General features: G+C 30.9%; 1 long non-coding RNA gene across 4 annotated transcripts; it reads left to right on the forward strand.

Moving 5' to 3' along the window:
• The first annotated feature begins 6,514 nt into the window (after window positions 1-6,514).
• Window positions 6,515-16,130, forward strand: LOC127867926 (uncharacterized). 4 transcript variants are annotated; one of them, XR_008043808.1, is made up of 6 exons: window positions 6,515-6,571; window positions 7,301-7,531; window positions 11,757-11,858; window positions 12,480-12,510; window positions 12,923-12,990; window positions 15,022-16,130. It is a non-coding gene; the product is annotated as an uncharacterized LOC127867926 (long non-coding RNA). The 4 variants fall into 4 exon arrangements; XR_008043807.1 differs by lacking the exon at window positions 6,515-6,571 and adding an exon at window positions 6,578-6,935; XR_008043806.1 differs by lacking the exon at window positions 6,515-6,571 and having other exon boundaries at window positions 6,942-7,531; window positions 12,923-12,994.
• Window positions 16,131-18,999: the final 2,869 nt, after the last annotated feature.

Consider the following 18,999-nt stretch of genomic DNA (forward strand, 5'->3'; position numbering starts at 1 on the left):
TATAGAAGAAAAGATAAACAACTGTATTATAATAGTTGTTCGAACGGCGAAAAACCTCGGAAAGAATCAGTTATGAACTCAGGTGCAGTTCAAATATTTTCCAGTAAAGTTAAGTTATTATATGTTAATCAACTGAATTACTTTACCACAATCAACAATGCATTTATTGTTTATGAATTGGGTACAATACATACATATTAAATTGTCCCAGAGGAATCTATTATTTCGAGTTCTTTGATCCATTTTTAAGTGTCTCTTCTTGGATCAAATGTTAATTTAATAAATCTTATATAAAGCAGAGGCTATTTTCAATTGCGAACGTCGGAACCTTCTATCTGCCATAATATTGCATACACAATTTTTAACCAGTCTATTGCAGTACTTAAGACTCGTCCACTAGTTTATACCACAGCGCTTACCAAGAATAGAACTTTCTCAAGCTGGTAGCAATACCAAGTAAGTCTCTTTTACGCAAATATACATGTTTTCAAACATGTTACTGCATACATTTGTCTTAAGCTCTTTTCTTTAAAAGGAGATTTCGCATAATTATGGACAGTTTAATCCCGTAGGTCATATGTTTAATAGTTGAATAGAAATCAGTATATATTTTGGTGAAATATATATTAAATAGTTTGCATTGTTATGGTTTACGATGTACTGACCCCATGATAATTCACTTCTTGAATTGAAATGTTGTTTGCTTCTTTATATTGGTAAGTTAAAAAAAACACCACTTTTAGTTACTGTAATATATTGAACAAAGCTTTAATTTTTTTGTCTATTTAATTTGGGATTATTGTTTAACAAATATTATCTACTCTGTTTTATAAACAAGGCTTTTTTTTAGATTTAATATGCGAGTAAGGGCTAAAAGAAGTCGTTTGGATCCAGAATCCAGGGCATCTCTAAGCCGTTTTTAAGCGAGCAAGGTTGGTTAGATAAGTGATGGAGTAAGCGTTATTATAACTAATCTGACTTTAAATAATTAATTACCAGACTGTCAACCAATATGTCATTTTTCGTACGTATGTATGTAAAAAAGTGTCTGACAAAAATAAGAGCACGGGTGATAGGATTGACATACATTTTCCAACCCCGGATTTTTAGGACGGGTTGTCTTGCCCGGGCAATACTCTTAAACTTTCCTATACTTGAAACTACTTTATTTTCAATCGATTATATCTTGTGTAAATATTTGAATAGACAGACAGACAGACAGACAGACAGACAGACATGCGGACGGTGAGAAAGAAAGACAGACTTACAGATGGACGGTGAGACAGACGGACGGTGAGACAGACGGACGGTGAAATGCAAACTGAACATAACAACTTATGTGTATGCTTGTTTAAACACATTTACAATTTTAATCGTTAATATAGATGAATGTAAACTTTGAATTATAATGACATGTCCGAAGATGATACAGATACAAGTAGATACATATGAATAAAGCGTTCACACGCAATATAAAAAATATTAATATAATTAAGTCTGTATTATTTCCATCGCCGACATATAATTACAACAACAAAAAAACATGCAACAACAAAATAAAATCTAAACAATAACAATTACTGTCATATAAAATATACCTTCACAATAGTGGTTATGCTCAAGAAAATAATTTTATGCTCCAAAAGTAAAGGAAAGCTTCAAAAGATGTGTTATGCTTCAAAAGTAGTATTATGCTTCTTAAATGTAATGTTATGCTCCAACAATAATGCTATGCCCAAAAAGTAATCTAATACTTTACAAGAATGCTGCAAAAAAGACATGCTCCAAAGGAAGGCCAACACTTTAAGTTCAATGAGCATGTGTCTTAAAAGCATTGCGTCTACTCAATAAATTCCTGGCAAATGTAACATGAACAATTAAAATTACAGACTTGGGTATACACCGGCATACTGCATGTTTATGTATTAATCACATTAGTGTGTTTGGCATTACTTTGCTTTTGAAAAAAAAAACAGTCTCATACGAGTTTGTGTTTGTGTTGAATCATTAAAGTTATATGATTGTTTGTAGCTAACGCTACTGAAGTCGGTGTCATTTTTCACAAATGATGACCGCCAACGATCAACTACATGGTCGGTCAATATTTCCGTTTGTTTAAGAATGTTTATATTTCTTGATTTATTTATAAACATCTTACATCTAATTAAAATATTAAACGGTATAATAAGGTAAATCTAACTGAAATGTAAAGCATCTAAGTTCGTTGCTGGTCTTACAAAGAAGAAACCGTTCATGCATTAAGATTTTTAATCCAGCCGTAACACAACCTAAATTATAAAGTGTTACTGCGTTTGTTTAAACGGATACAGTTTTGAGCAGAGAAGTTAAGGCACTTATTTGATTGTTGAAATGTAATCGCCATTTAAAAACCACATTGTAATTTAAGGTTTACATTTGCAACAACAGTATAGGCTTCAACAAGAGTTGAAATGCAATAGCTGTATTGTATCTTTTATACAGCCTTTGTTTTAAAATTAAAACATTATCAACATTTGATATGCTATTTAAAGATATTAAACACCTGCTGCAGGCTTTGACTTTGCCAGAATACAATGACTGTTGTTATGAGACGTGCTCTCGATTTAAGTGAACGTTATACAGTGCTAAACCTTGATTGATCATGTCTTATGTATAGATTCATACTTCGCTTCGTTATGCATTTACGGATAATGTAGCGGCGTACTAAAAATAAGTTTAATAAACATTGACATCAATTAAACATACGATATGTATGCGTATCGAAAAGCTTATTAGCGAGGCAAGAACAAATATGAATAATAAATTAATAAGTTCAACATCGTGTAAGCGTTGTATATGTCATCTTTGAGATTTCTGTTTTTAAAGTCTGCTTTAACGCCAATAATGGAAAATAGATTATTTAGATAGTTATCAGGATTTGTATCAATATTTCATATTAAAAATTGTTGAAATTTCTTACCAACTTATCCTGCATTTTCAGACGTCTTTGGTTAAAAATTTGTGTAGGTAGGTACCGACACAATTAATGTTAAGCTTAATAATCCCGGATACATTTTATTATATTATATTAAACATATGAACATTACAATGGAGACGCGGAATGGATATTTCGTGTTATAACGCTATTGGCTGTCGTGTTCAATTTTCTAACACGAAGTACATTTTAAGTTTTTGCTTAGTACAATAAACAAAAGTTATTTAAATTTTAATACAGAAAAGCCAAGTATACCAACATAAGAACAGACACAGAAATTGAACGATAACTGTAAACGTTTGTTTTAACAACGATTTTATCAAAGCGCTTAATTGTACGAAATACACAAAATCCAAGCATCATATTTATAACAAATATTAATGAAAATACACATACTGCAACATTATATATAAAATTTAGGTAACATGCTATAAACGAACCATTTAAATCGTGTATTTTAATCACAATATTAAGCAAGTTTATGATTCTATCAACAATCAGCATGTGAAAAAATCTGTATAACTTGAACAGTGTACAATATATCTAGTTTGCTTAAGCTTTAACGACAAAGTTAAAAATGTACCGTACAGCGGAAAGTACGGAAATCCTTAATATATCTAATGCAGTGCAAGACAATCAAATAGTTAATTAACATTGCAGTCGACTGGGATTTGTACCGATTCTGCACCTCTGAGTACATGATTATGTACATTATTTCTAAATCTGTCCCCTCGAACTGGTTTTCCGAATCTGTAGCATATATATATATATCCGTCTACTACCAGATTATATTTAAGTTTGTTCTTCCAATAATGTCTAATCAATTATCTTCTTCGATTTTGAAGAACCAAGGGTTTTACATGTGTAATGATACTTAGTTTAGTGGTTTATTTGTCAGTTGCATTTGTTTTTTTCCATAGTGTTCAATGTTCGAGGACGGAATTGACATAAAATTACTAAAAGTTCCAAATTTTTACGTTCTTGTTCTGTCATCAAATCTTTGTGACTGTTCTTTCTGACTGCATGTCGGTCAATCTCTATGTCGGTTTGTCTGGCTCTCTGAGTTGGATTTATTCTGTGTCTTCCTTTTTTTGTTCTGACGTCCCTTTTGGACAGTATGTTTGGATGTCTTATGATCAAACCATATATGTCTGCCTGACCTGTGTGCTAAACTGTCTGCCTTACAAATATGTAAAATGCAAATTTAGTGTTCAATGCATTAGTTAAATTTAAAAACTGTGTCGTTATGTTCTTATTGTTATAGCATTCATTGCACCAGATGAGTTTTAGGCCCATGTTTAGTATATGGTTGATACAACTTTTAACGTTGGTGTCATTTTTTACAAGGAGAGCCACAGGCGATAAATTATATGCTCGATAAAGCTGATCTTTTGAAATTTGTTTAATTTATTAAATAATGTTAATCGATGTACTTCAGATAAAGTATAATGAATGGCGTCGTAAAATATTGTAAGAGCAAACAATAAAGCTATTTACCATGGATATACGAGTTTAACTAGCAATATTGGCCGAAGCAGTTTTTAAATAGCAAATAAGGAATAGAAAGTAAATTAACTGAAATAAAAATCGATTTAAGCAATTCGTTAAAGTTTATTTGTAAACTCACAACGATATAGAATAAAAACGTCCTCTCGTTTTTCCCGATTTGCAATATAGATAATGTTAAAACGCTTTCTTAAAGCAACGTTTGCATACTTCAATCATCCCAACCTTAACCAAATTTTTATATCGAACTATTGCCTCCTAAAACTTATTACGAGTTCGATTATTTAGCAATTGTCATTTAAAATCAAGATTAGATTAACTTTGAGAAAAAGAAACAAATATACACATTTTGTGATAATGTAACACAAAACCTGAAAAGTAATACAGTGTTAAACCAATGCCCCAGATAAGCTGCGTATCTGCGTTTTTTACCCTATTAAAATGTTTAAAAACGCAAAGAAAAACAATATAATGCGTATTGAAAACGCAACCAATTTGACTTTTACGCAAATTCGTCAAATGGGATGCGTACAATACAATGGCTTCGATCGGAAATGCTTTGCTCATTTTCGGTATTTTCTCGTTTGAAGTATTATCGTAACGCGGCGATGCTTTCATTCAGCAAGCCCCTGGATGATGAATAACAGTCAAAGTTATTAAAAAGCTTTGCGGACTAGATTTCATAGTTAAATAAAGTGCCTGACCAAATAATTAACGACGACATACATGCGTTTTCAATCCGTCGTTTAATAACTCAGTTCACCCTATTTCAAGAATGAAATCACCCTATTTTTCAACATCAAAGGGTGAAAACCCTATTTCCTAAATTATTATCTGGGCCACTGGTGTTAAACATTTTGCAGACTGATATGCAATTAAAATATTTTTTGCATTAATATTAAGAGACAATAATTCATTTAAAAAAACATTACTTATTTGGTTGTGAATAATGGTGCCAAGATAATATTGACTAAAAGTCCGTGTCGCCGGCAACATCCGGAAAATGTACATGTATGTTTCCTGCATTTCATAAAGTTTATAAGTGCTATTTCTTATTTGAAAACAACGTTATAGCAATATAAACATAATGCAAACATATGACTTCCCCAAATTGACAATTGTTTTGTTTGCCATCTTACTAAAATTTTAGCATGCCAATCAGGATGAGAAGCCTGAATTCATTTGCGACTTCCGACGGACTTTCATATGTAAGGGGTAATGAAGATAATATCACTTACTCTGAAATGCAGTTGAGAGATCTATGATAACATTGTATGTTCTTGGTTTTTAAATGTTATACATTTGCTCTCCAAAAAGATAATAAACAGTAAACATATACGTATGTTTGTAAAATAGTATATCACTGTAAACACAACAGCTTTTAAAACGCAATAATGCTGAAAATAATATAATTGACAAATATGTCATCATAACATATAATGTAATGTAAAGCTTCAGGTTAAACGTCGATGAAAAAAAACATGCTGAATAATTGCATTTTAATTAATATAAAGAAGTGACACAGAAATTGAACGGTAACTGTGAATGCTTTTTTTCAACAACGATTTTATCAAAGACACCATCAATGGTAAACAACAAATTGCAAACGAACCGAAGTCGTGTTCGTCTATGAAGCTGATGGTATATGTCGATAATTGTTGACTTGCTTATCGAAATGGTACCTATGTACATAAACAGCTTTAAAGGTTATGCAGGCATACACACTTGATATAGATAAACGGTACAAAACCTTGCAAACTAGGATTGCTGTTTAAACTTTGGACTTTACTTATTGATTGTGGATAAAGTTGCAATCAATATATGTATACGATGGTTTTGAGTTAACCCGTCTACGTTGAAATATTCTATATTTGCTTAAATCATTGGCTAGTTGTTTTAAGTCCTGTATTGAACGTTTTATCTACCACACAGTCACGTGTAGATAAGCTTTAAATATAACTGAACTAAATTTGAAACTCTATATCTATATAGGTTGTGATAGGGTTTATATATATTCAGTTCGTTTCGTGTGCAGCGTGGTTAAACATATTTTTTTGACTTACAAAGAAAATGTTCAAATATACAGAAAACGTAAAACATACGCAATTTATACATTCGCTTGAAAATCATTGTTTTGTTAATTCGTGTTATAACTTTTGTTACTGACGTGATCTTAGATTTAATTTATACGTGATAATATTATTTTATCAGTGAAAACAATTTGTTGATAATTACTTTTTATGTAGAACGACTGTGAGTAGTTTAAAATACTTAAAAAAATAAAATTAGTAATCGACAGCACACTGATATTATATTCAGGAGGAATTCCATTTTCTTGAAAGGATATCAATATATCAATATTGAAAGATAATGCGAATGCACGATTAAACAATTTGTTGTTTGTAATGCTGCAGTGTGGAATATGATTTTCCGTATCGAGAAGATTACATATTTAGTACGCATTGATTTTTACCGATATCGATTCGTTTGCTTTTGTGAAGTTTAAATGTGTATTGATGCCATATTGTAAATTGGTGCGGTCAAAGTCGGAACATACTAAAACCAGTTCTTGGACTTAAGAGAAAAGATCTTACTTAGATCCCCAAAAATACGTTCAGCATTGATTATATTCAAATTTTGCTTTTGGCATTAATAAATTGTTTAAAATAAAGAATTGTGTACTTACTTATCTTGTCATATTGAGGTGTATTGTACTATAAGAACATACCAGTTTCAACAATATTGTTTATTTAAATTCTTAAGTCTAAGAATTGGTTGATGAATACGTGCCTTGATATATTATATAAATCTTGTGTGGAGACTTAAAGAGTGTGTGACCGAAGTAAGCTCAAAATGAAGTTGACATTCAAATTTATGGCGCATTTGAATATTAAATGGTCTTTGAAAGTACAAGTGTGTACATTTCATTTACGTGTTCAACCTATATAAATTACCAGTTATTACCAGAAATGAAAACGCCGTAACGGATAATAAAAACATGCGGATATCAGCGAAAAGTTATGAGGAGGAACTTAAAATCGAAATAAAAATGTAAATATATTTTTTGGTTTGCTATATTAAATAGATTAAAACCAAAAATGACGGAAGTTGTAATTATAAATATTAAATCGTTAATACTACTTTACGGCAAACAATGAATTTTAAATAGTTACACGCAATTTCCGGTTCAAAATGGACGACGGTAAAGGGCGCCAAAGCGGTATTCTTGATTTTATAGTATTCTGAGGCAAAAGGAAACGATTTTTAATAAAAACACTTTCAACAAGAGTAAACGTATGTTTAAAATAAAAAAAAGAATGAAGCCTAAATTATGCCTCTTTTTAAAAGAATGCCACGCGGGATACCTGTTGGAATCCCATATTACTTATCTCCCATTTCTTGAGATATGTTCCAAATACAATATAAGTATGTTATTTGTTTTAATGTAATGCCACAAACATACAAAAAGCCATGCGTGTTTTAAATTTTGCGAGACATTTTGAAACATAATTTTGCTCATCCATCTATTATTTGAAAATCAAATGATATACATATACATTGTTTACATACTGATCCAGTTGGATCATCAAGCTGTAAATAGTTCAAAGAATATAATCAAATCGTTATGTTGTTGTGCTTTAAAGTAAACTAGTATTAGCTGGTTTTCTCCGTCCGCACCTACCCCCCCCCCCCCCCAAAAAAAATACAAAGAAGACATGTAGCCGAACTATGTTTTTCAGCTTACCTTTTTGGACCTTTGCATAAAATGTGGTAATAGTAATCCTCTAAATTGGGTCAATATGTGAACCTGAACATTGCATTACATGTTCAGGCTGTCAACTGGTCCTACTTTTTGCTACTTTTTGCTACTTTTCCTACTTTTTTAATTTTCTATATTTTATCCTATTTTTCTTAAAAACCTCCTACTATTCCTACTTTTTCATTTTGGTAGATGTAATGTTTATGTAAATGATATCCCTAATAATTATTTTTAAGTATTTTAGTATGTATTTGAAGCTTGATTGGTGCAATTTCTACACTATACATGTATACTACTGAGCATGATGGGACCTGTAGCTGAGAATGTGTGCCATCAGTCCTCTCCACATTATTCTTTTGTAAGGTAAGTCTCTGGGTATGTTAATTTTTATCTTGTAAAGTTGTAAAGAATGTCACAGAAAAACAATGTTAAGTTTTTAAGATAAAGAACTGCATAATCTAAACATACATCATGTTAGTTCTTAGTAGTTAATAGTTTTTTTCCTTATGATGTTTTTACCTAGGGAGCATGTGTGATTGTCCAGGGAATTAATTTGAAAATATGCAAAACAAAAATGTTTTGGTCTTTTCCAAAAACACTGAACTAGTATTTTATTTGTACATGACTTTGTTTGGTGTACAATTATTAATTAGTTCCAATATTTCTATATGAAATAAATATTCATTTTAATTTGCTTTAAACTGTTTTATTTTTCAAATTACATTTATTCTTCGACAACCACAACAAGTCACTAACTTAAAACTGGAAAGTCTTTCATCTTTTTCTTATCAAGAAATAAAGAAAATTTTGACTCTGGTGGTCATAAGCACTGCAGTGACATTTTTTCTTTAATAGTTGACATTATGTACTACTACAGCACTATGTACAAAATATATGTTTTTCCTGTGTATATTAACATCTCTGGACCAGTTTTATGAACTAATGCATTCGATGATAATTGCAATTTATTTATAATTTTGGTTTAAATTATTTGTATTATATGTTGATATAGGTTATAGTGCCAAACATATACATGTTTGTGACAGGCCATACGCCTTTTCGTCCAAATGATGTTCTGATCAGTGTTCACTGATTAGAAAATGCTTTAGTCACGTGTTGAATTTAAGTAAATTATCTTTAGTCATACTTTAGAACATTTCAATGAATAAAAAATGTCATATTTATCTACACTCATGAACATATCAAAATACTAAATTTGACCAACATGGCCATTTGGATGAAAAATTGCATGACTTGTCACATATTTACATTCTTAAGCATCCATGTAAGGTGATGAGTTAACTTTGTTGTTACTTAAAAAATTGAGTTGATGACTTAATTTTGTTTAATTTTACACAGAAACAAATAGAATATTAATTTTATGATTTGATAATTATATTGCTGTGTTTATTAAGTCTCTGAACATCTGTCATGTTATTTTGTATGTCTTTATTCTTCAGTGCATTTCATCATTGTGTAATGCCTATTGCTTTGCTTTTTGATACGCCAATACATGATTACAAATAAACAGCCATGTATGTGATGAACACTTGAATAATAACCAGCTTGGTGAATCTGCTTTGTCTGTTTCATATACTATGTATGTAACCTAATATGTTACTTTTCTAATACTATGTATGTAACCTATCATCTTAATACTAAACACATTTAGGTTATGCCGTTTCTGGTTTGATTGATTAATACATTGTTTTTTAGGTTGATGCCACACATCCAGTTCACAAGTCCCCATACAGTTGCCTGTGACCAGAAATTATTGGTAAAATTGAATTGTAATGCAATGGTAAGTGTTTTAAACATGCCTACTATTAATGGAATATTGCTATTTTTTCCTTTCTTTTTCCTACTTTTTTACGAAAGTATTCCTATTTTTTCCTACTTTTTAAAGATATGACAATTGACAGCCTTAAAGGGATCTTTTCACGCTTTGGTAAATTGACAAAATTGAAAAAAGTTGTTTCAGATTCGTAAGTTTTCGTTTTAGTTATGATATTTGTGAGGAAACAGTAATACTGAACATTAACCATGCTCAAATATAGCCAATATATGCATCTTTAGACGATTTTAAAACCTAAAAATTATAAAGCGTTGCAACGCGAAACGATTGAATAATTTGGAGAGTTCTGTTTTTGTCGTTAAATTTTGTGAAACTACGAAGATTGCTTATATAAGGTATAAAATACGTCAACTATGTGTACTCGGCGGAATAGCTCAGTAGGCTAAAGCATTTTTACTTCAGGACTCTGGCAGGACTCCAGGGGTCACTGGTTCGAAACCTGCTCCGGGCAATGTTCTTTTCCTTTTTTTAATTTTTTTCTTGATTTTTTACTGGAGCTTTTACGATCCAATGTTTACATTTATCAATATAAAGCATTTAATGAATAAGTTAAAAAAAATGCCAAAATCTGTGAAAAGGCCCCTTTAATTGTTAATGCATTAACTATCAAATCCTTTTAAATGATGTTTTATTTGGTTAAGGTAAACATGTTCTACGTACATGTACACATTTAAAAATATTAATATATATATATATATATATATATATATATATATATATATATATATATATATATATATATATATATATATATATATATATACTTTTAGAATCAATAAAAACTGTTCAACATGGTGTGAATTTTGTTTACTTCTACTGCACCTAAACACTTTAAGACGCACTGCGTGAAACTCTGATATGTATGTTGCTGCTGAATAAAGACGTGTCAGTAACCAGAAAGTGGCATGGCATGTCACTTGTGTGTTCGTATGACTTTTAAGTGTACTTGAAGACTTTCCTTATACGACTTTGATAGAGCATAAAGAGGAATAACAACAACAAATTAAACACATTCGTATTAGTTCTTTTCTTATAATGCTTGTTCTCGCATATATTATCACATTAAACGTCGAATTTCGGGATGAATCACCTACATTTGACTTTTTAAACAATGTTTATACTTAATCCATAAACATGTTTTAGGCAAAAGATCTAACTAGTTATATATACTCGTACACTTGGGACTAAACAGCAATAGATCACATCTTTAAAACCATTATGTCAATGGACATACATACTATTGAACAGTATTATATTGGTATTTACCTTTCTTTAAAGCTGAAATTCAATTAAAAGAATACCATTTTTGAGATGCAAGATAAATAAGTTTTATGAACAGTCCTAATTTTCGACGAAACTATACGTTGTATTATAAGACTAGGTAATAGCCTGATAAGAGTGGACCTTGGGGAAAGGATTGAGCAAATAAATATAAAAAAACAAACAGTCCTCTGAAAATCCTGCATGTAAGCTGCATATTTGACCATGGTCTACCATGGTCATTTGATGGATAACACAATACAATCACCTAATTTAACTGTTAACATTAAACTTGATGTACAAATGATTGAAAACCTTTTTTATGAAATCCAATAATCACACAGGAATTGACAATTATTTTTCTAGCACAACACAATAGGCACATTTTCTTCCAAATTCAGTTGCTGCTTCCTCTGGAAATCCAAATTCTGATGACCGTTCAAGGAGTGTCGTTCAAGAAAACAATGGAATTTTGTCCCATCTAGTGGTTTCTATAAGAGAAGGTGTGTTGATTGTTTATATAATTTGAGTTTAGTCTGGACTCTTAGTTTGACGGGATAAAATTTGCATGCATTAATACGCACTTCACTGTCATATGTTAAAAACCTGATGACTTCACAATATATTTTAAACAATTATTGATTGTGTGTATGCTTATTTAAAAAAGAATCGGAATGTAAAAGGAGTTTAACAAAACTTTGTTTAAATGTAACTTATATAAGGCTGCAAACATACTTATTTAAACAACCCGTCAATCTTTATAAAATTATTGATCCATCCTTTTAATAAATGATCTTTATGCTTAATATCCGTTTTCGCAAATATTAGTCTAGATGATTTCATTGTTAAATGTTTACTTTTACTTTTTATGCTTGTAAACACACACACACACACACACACACACACACACCCATACCCACCCCCCCCACACACACACGTACGCACGCACACAAACACGCACACAAACACGCACATTTAATTTATTTTACCATATTGAACATATGAATTTCTACTGTTGTTTATGTTTAAAAATCCTATCTGATTTAGGATTCCGTCATATCTTATGTAAATATCACGTTTAAAAAAGACAAGCATATGTGTGAATACTGTACATTAAATTTCAGAGTTGCCAGAGCCAAATTTGGTTGCGCCTTTGTAAGTTTGTTTACCTTTTCACAGTAATATTTAATAACATATGATATGAGATATGTTGTCGATGTCTATATGTTTGCTTAAATTATTACTCAAGCATGGATGATAAATTGCTTTACATTTTTGAAGACTGCATACTTATTTATTACATAAAAAATAAGAACACTCTTGTATGGAGCAACATAACAATGTCAATGTTGTAAACACGTCATACTGCTCAACGGTTCAAAGTCATTTTCAAAAATTTGCTTTCAAATGATCAACGCAATTATACAAAATAATGTTTACTTAACACGGTTAATTGTGTTTGTTTTCATTGTTAAACCTACAAAACGTTGAATGTGTATGTATCATTAAACATAGTATTTTTGTTATAATTATTGTCACTAGTTTTCACTGTGTTCATTTCCTTCAGGTTAGACGGGATGGAATATGATTCAGGATATGAATCGTAGACACACATAGAGACACAGGTGCGGATTTGTAGGTATATTTTATCATATATTCACAAACATTTAGTCATAAATATCAGACTAAGTATTTATTTAAACATCGAACGCTTTTCTTGTCGCAATACTATTTTATTTTAACTTTAACATTTATAAATGCATTGTTATTTCGACTGATAGTTTGCTAATTGTTTAAATACTTGTAAATATGGACAGATACAATCTTAAATTATTTTGTTTGTATGTTGTACATTTATGTTCAGATCATTAGGGTAAAGTTTGATTTATTAAATATCCATAAGTACATGTATTACCCGTTTCCCTAGAAAGGACTATCCAATTCTATATCTGTTATTTTATTAATAATATATACACAAACAAATGATAAGGCATTATTTGCATTCTTGCAAATCAAACAGGTATTGAATATGAAATAACTTAGATTTTCGGATGTATGTAGTCCGTTCGAGCGTTAACTTTTTCATCAAACGACCTTTCCTCCTAAATGATGAATTTATGAATGATCCTTTGGGAGCCATCTTTCAAAGCTGTTCAAATTGTTTCGATGAATTGCATTTTACGATCAACAATACTTAAACAACCTTTTAGCTTTAAACCACAAGTGTAAGATCGTCTGGTAGTCCTCTTTGTGTAGTTTTAGGTCTTGACCCATGGGTGATATGATACACATCGACCTATTATCAAAATGACTTAAACATGCTTTTCTCTAATGCCCAAGAGCGACACTCTTTTACATGGAACATCGTATGTTCTTCCTTTACCAACATCGTTTAATTAACATCCTTTACATTTTTAAACTTGGCGGTGCCCTGGTGTTATCATGTTGCCCATATATGAATAATGCATAAACATCAAAACTTTCACATGAACACTAGAGACCCAGATTTTTTTCGTTTTTGGTATGTAACTTCTTCTGCTTTGAAAATTCGGTTAAACTTGATCCAGATCTTTACTTGCTCTATTATTTTATATTTATATTGAACAATTATCTTTTTTATCGCAATAAACATAACTTTGGTATTTTGCATTTTACGGTGGTCATCTATGGGGTTTATTTAAATTATGCAAATGTGGTTAGAATGTTCCACCTCTTGTTGGTAACTTGATTCCATCCTATCTATTGTTTTTTGCAGGTTTTGCTTCAAATCAGGTTTTATTGGACCAGTCAAAACTAGGGTGTTTTTTTTTCTTAAATGATTACATAGCGAACATCTAAAAGCACAGGGGTTCTGTGTTGGAATGTTACTTTTTAGGCGGCTTTGTACCAAGTGAATCGTGCCTGTCGTTTCAAAGTTGTTCCACCTTTGTAGAAACTTACTTGTATATATATATATATAACAGCATACAAAAGATATTTGGTTTGTCGCTTGTTATATGGTATAGTGGTGCTTTTCTCAGTTGTTAGAAATTACCTTCCTGCAATCAAACTTGACCCCGTATTGTGGGGTACTAGTTTCCTTGTTTCTAGTGGAAACGCAAACAAATCCTATAATCTGAAACCGGAAAGCCTTGTGGATTGGTATGGCATATAATATTTTGTCCTCAACAGAAAAAATGTGCCATAGTGTTCTTAATTAATTTCCTTTTTTCCTTATCTAAATAAATTGACAACTAAATGCAATCTATGAACGCAAAATGTATTTGAATTGTTACATCATATGCTGGACCACCCTGGTGCATTTTGTTTAAATCGATTTGGGCCGTTGAAAAAGGTTCACTTGAGTATGTGTGTGTGGGTGTGTGCGGGTATTCTCTAAGTTTTTGTGTATTGCAATATAGAAACCTTGAGAACAGCCTTTAAGTCAAGTGTTCTAAGCAAGATTCATGAATTATGTTCAGACTATTCGTTCTAATATTAACTCGGCTGCTGCTCAAAACAATTCTGTTCAGCGAAATATCATGAGAACGAGCAATGACTTCTGTTTTGCCTGTGCATGGTTTCATACTTGTTTACTTGTTTAAGATTCAATTTATGGATCATGTCATGTCAACTTTAAATCGATATTTCCATTTTTTTAAATTAATAATACTGTTTTCTTTTCAGAAAAATGCTCACTGGACCAATAAAAGACGCCGATAAGCTTTGACATGTATCGTCATCTTATTTATATCAGAAAGCAAGATTTGTATAACTTAAAGTTGATATTCAATTGTCGAATGTTTAACCATAGAACATTTTATGTAAGAATGTTTCTGTTTCTCATATTATGTTTTTAAATGCATTTCAAAGGTAGGAAATTATTCAAAGTTTAACTTTTCACAGACATATGATATTATTTTATAAAAATGATTATCAGGTAGTTTTATTCCTCCAATCGTCTGAACATAGACACGTTGTATCGCGTGTAAATTGGGAAACCACACACCAAAAACTAAACATCAGATGTGCTGATAGATTATTTTATTCGCGGATGTACCGTTCCTTTTTGCAGAGATTCATGTGAATTTAACACAGTGCCTTTAACATTGTCATGAGTGCTTACAATGTTTGTTTTTGTTCAATAAAATGCACATTTGTGCGTTGTTAAATGAAAACAATTTAGAAACATTCACAATATTTTAATATTAATAGTTGTTATACTTTGGGATTAAATATATATATGACTTTTACATTTTACCACGTTGTGTTCAACGCATTGTGTTCAATTGTATTATCATGTATTTTGTCTTAACCATTTATTTTTGAAATTACGTTTTATTCGTATTGTATTATGTCCCATCAAATATACGTCAATTCGAAACATTCGGACTATTACAATGTGTTGTTTACAATTTGAATTGTTAATTGCTCATGTTCTTATCACATGTTATTACCAATCAAAGGAAAATTGGTTTTATGTTAAGGTCAGAATCCCAGGGTACTTATGTTTTGCTAGTACGCCATGGGAATAAAAATATATTGTACATTACAAATATGCAATTTCTGTTTTATTTCGTTTTCATTTGGTTAAAACAAATTATACATGTTTAGTTCTGATTTATGCTCTTCTATTTGTGCATGGTTTTACATGATAAAGAATTAAAACAATTTTTCGTGTGAATACATTGTTTGGTGACGTTAAAATAGCTGAAAACATTTAATATGCATATTATCTATTGTAATTTGAAGAAACTAAATATGCCCATTTGATGCAAATATAAATGCAATGACAATTGTATTCTTTGTTATTATTGGCACCTATGGTGCTTACGTTTTGTATACATATGTTTGATGAACTGTTTTGTTATTTTCAGTTGTGCGAAAATGCGCAACAATTAAAGGGAAATAACAAGTAAACTAAATCAGTCATTTGTGCAAATGTTCTCAAAACATACATTGTGTTATAACTTTTATGTTATTTGAATAGAATGTCGTTTGACCTGATCAATGTTTGAAGTCAATCGCCAATCTTGGCGACAGTGCATCATACAAAATAATGATGTACCTTTTAAGGCTTACATATACATTTAACTTTATGTAAAATCAACACTTCAATTTTTTAAATGTTTATATTTTTTCTTTTTTTTCACATAGTAATTATAACCAACACCTATCTTATTGACCAATGTTCCCTGATTATTATTAATATCAGTTTCACTATTATTAAACTCGTTTAGCCTAACTCTTTACACTACATAAGGCATTGCTATGAAGTGGATACATTGGTTTCAGTTGTATCTTTGAATATTGCTATCCATATACAATGCAATATAATATAATTAACAAATGGCGCTAACAAAATACACTTTGTTTAGCCATTACTTGTTTTACTGTCTTAAACATATGAATGAACATTGAGGGAGACCTTTACATTTCTGTCTTTGGATTTAATATCAATACAAAAGAATGAATGACTCTTTGTCAATACTAAGTTATTTCGGCTGTTTTTGTTTTCTGAACTGCCATTACAGCTAAGTCAACGCTAAAACCGATGGAAAGGTAATTATATTTCGAACATGAACCATACCATATTGCAGCTTTTTGTTAGGATTTGTGCATGAGCGATATTAATTTAACGATTTGTCATAGAAAACAATGCGTCAGTGTGAGTATCAACATCTCTTTCTGCATCACAAATGTCCACGTCGGAAAAGTATCTTGAACAATCTAGTATCGAATATGAATAGTAAGTGTATATTCTTAAAAAATATTGACTAATATTAATACCAACACAGTGGAACATTTTTATTTATCCCATCATCAGACGTGCATTGTCGAAATTAAACCCTGTGGAATGTAATTTCCTTTATTTCGGCAATGCTGAAATAAAGCTGTCACGCGCGGCGGACTCTTATATCAGTCATGTGATAGGGATGGTCATATTACTCGGAATCAACTATAAAGTAATCCTTTTTAGCAAAATCGAATAAGATTCAACAAAACAAACAATTTTATACCAAGATGTACAAGTTTTTAAACACAAAATGCAACACAAAAAACAACAACTTTTGTTCCAAAAAGTAAGTTCGCGTGCTCATGACGTCATTATTATCACGTCAAACGAAAAAAGTCATATTCTTTCCCGCTTAAGATGCAGTTGTGTAGTATTTTGTTCATTATTTCTTTAAAATCGGGGACTTAGAGATATGATAAACAGAAAAACAGGTTAGTGCCTGATCTTTTTGTAATATATTAGGCTCGGCACGAATAAAACAATTCAACAATGTTTGCTTAAAATAACTTTGAGACTTTCTAAGCCTCGCAAAATAAACTTCGCTTTATTCGGCACCGACCTAGTATTCTCTATGTAGATTGTTGAACAGTACAAAATAACATCAAATCAAACATGAAAAAAAAAATGTTAAACTAAAAATAATATAGTGTTTCCTCTGTATGGTTAAAGTGAATTTTAGGCATAAATGGGGAAAACGTATGAGGCACTTGGCATAAGTTTACTCTATTCATATTACAATTAAACATGCAGCATGTATGTTACAAAGACATAGTTGTGTTGTGTTCGGTATAGTTATTGAGCAAGAGAAATACATTATCGACAATACACATTTTGCTTTCTACATTTTGTATGTTATGCTTAAGTACAATAAATAAATGACAAGAAACATGGCACCGCGTAGAGACCAGGCTTTCAACGCTTAAGCTATTTGTTTTATTTGAACAATGTCGCAATTGCTAATAAGGTAAAACCTACCAGCTACCTTCATTTGATGTCAGCATTGACTGAAAACAAATTGTTTGAACATGTTAGGGGCAGCTATATTAAAATCTTACAGCAAGGATTTTTCACTTAGATTACCCGCTTGGCTTAACCTGAAAAAAAGTAAATTTAGTTTCAGCTTTAGTAAGACACCCCTGACATTTAAACATAAAGATTTTGCAAATTATCCACAGAATCCGTTAAACATATATACAAATTCGTTCAAAATTTTTAGGAACTTTCTGATTAATCGCATGCTGAAGTGATATGATATATGCGTCTATTTAATTTGTGTGGACAGAATTCAGACGAACGGATGAAAAGTAAAAAAATGACTTTCAGAGATATGGGGAAATTATGGTTGAATGATAATGTAAAGTTTCATGATAACTTGTAGTACTGTCTGCGTTATTTAAATAGTAAGCGTGGTTATATGTTTAGAACAAATATGGAGTATTTCATAATCCTGATAAATCACTTTATAAGTATACACACGTTCATCTAGATATCTTCAGCAGTTTTTTGTAAGAAATCGCCGGTAAATTCTTTTTTCGGACAAACGGACTGACTGACGAGGTACGCAACAGAACAACGATTGTATGATCTTATATTTTGGTCAACTACGCCGAGTCCTATCCTTTGTACTTAACCTATATTCAATATTCATCATTTCAGAGAATACAGTTACCACATTCACGTTTAAAAATTTTCTAAATAAGTGCTTCAACGTTACTTTTGCGAGAAAGAATCCATGTTTCTTATAAGATAGTATATTATGCATAGGAGTAAGTTGCTGTTGTTAATATCACTGTGTTCATTGATAATAATGTGGATATACTTTTTATCGAAACTTAAACACCGTTTATTGCGATCATGTTGTACTACTA

The sequence above is a fragment of the Dreissena polymorpha genome, chromosome 2, assembly GCF_020536995.1.
Source record: "Dreissena polymorpha isolate Duluth1 chromosome 2, UMN_Dpol_1.0, whole genome shotgun sequence".
NCBI lineage: Eukaryota > Metazoa > Mollusca > Bivalvia > Myida > Dreissenidae > Dreissena > Dreissena polymorpha.